This window comes from Orbicella faveolata, unplaced genomic scaffold, assembly GCF_042242905.1.
Source record: "Orbicella faveolata isolate gen_17 unplaced genomic scaffold, um_ofav_v1 contig_14, whole genome shotgun sequence".
Lineage (NCBI taxonomy): Eukaryota > Metazoa > Cnidaria > Anthozoa > Scleractinia > Merulinidae > Orbicella > Orbicella faveolata.
This window is the reverse complement of record NW_028301541.1, coordinates 8,911,180-8,912,500: the sequence shown is the minus strand read 5'-3', so window position 1 is coordinate 8,912,500 and position 1,321 is coordinate 8,911,180. Positions and strand designations below refer to the sequence as shown.

The following is a 1,321-nucleotide window of genomic DNA, read 5'->3' as shown; positions in this document are numbered from 1 at the left end:
ATTAAATGGAGTAATTTTAACTGTTTGCTAGTTTGGAAAATCGTTTCAATTAGCTGACATGCGTTAATTAACTTAGACCTGTTAGCCATCTGATTCTGTTCAATGTTTGCCCATATTTTTAATTAAAATTGGAGAAAATTAAAGAGCTATTGTAAGTCACGTTACACCAAACTTGGAAACGAGATTAGTCCCGGACTAGGTAATTTTGTTTGAACAAGTCTGATTTCGATGGCCCGGGTTAAACGTATTGACGCGTGCGCTTATGGGATATTTGCAATAGCAGGAGTACATCAATAGGAGCGTGTAACTCCCACACTAAGCCTATGTCACAGCATTTTCACAGACCGGTTTATTTTTAGGCTTCTTTTCCCGCGAAACAGGTCAGTACCGGTCTACATGAGCGCGCATCGGTAAGGAAAAAAATGGCTCTTTTTCTTTTTACCGGTTCCGGTGAAGTGACGACGTCAGTTAAAAATTAAGCCCGTGCTTGTGATTGCGTACTTAGGTTCCTGCGGGGGTCTGAATTCGCGGTAATTTCAAAGTAAAAATAGCGCAACTTTGTAATGTTCAAACGCAATATCCCAATATCGATTGTTGTGTGCTTTGGTCATCTTCTTGGGGGCACAGGATCAGCGAGTGTCATTACCAGCATTATATAATGTCTTCTTGTCCCTGAATAGCAAAACGCAGCAATCGATCTGAAACTAACACTGAAACCATAGGGCCACTACCATCTCTACGTTTTTTTTCCGAAGAACTTTCAGTTAATGGAAATCAAATCTAACTGGCGTAGCGGGCGCTCAAGTAACACTGGGTGCGAGTAACGCTGGGTGCGTAGGCGAAATTAGATCTTCGTGAAGGAAATGTCGTCTTGGCGCTTTTGGTAAAAGTTCGTATTTTACTCCCCACCCTTTTACTCCCCTTCCTTTTTTGCTATCGTTAAACTCCGTACCTGTTGAACAAATTTGAATTGCATTGCTGTAAAAGAAAAATTCAGCCTCCCCCTCCTCCATCAAAAAGTTGATCCCGAAAATGAAAGCGCACACTACTATAGACTCTGACTTGTCCAGTACCGCGACACTATTGAATTAGCAAGTCAGAATGGTGGCACACACCAAGTGGTATTCCAAATATCTTTGGTTTGTTCAGATCTTTATGTGCTTTTAGTCGGTATCTACTTCTTAAACAGAGACCTCCGGACATTTCTGGACCTCTTTCACTGCACTTGAGCAAAACAGCTTGTTTCGTGTGGAGCTGACACATTCTTTCCTGGTCACTTCTTCGCGGGAAGACTGGGTCGAAGTTTGGACCCCTTTCACCT

At 42.2% G+C, this 1,321-nt stretch overlaps 1 protein-coding gene across 1 annotated transcript in view; it reads left to right on the top strand.

Annotated features, from left to right (window-relative positions):
* The window catches only part of LOC110049044 (chitin deacetylase 7-like), a 4,663-nt gene extending 4,492 nt beyond the window's left edge, over positions 1-171 (top strand). Inside the window, exon 3 of the mRNA XM_020754811.2 lies at positions 1-171. This exon is cut by the window's left edge and continues 432 nt beyond it. The gene's annotated coding sequence lies outside the window, so the exon portion shown is untranslated.
* Positions 172-1,321: the final 1,150 nt, after the last annotated feature.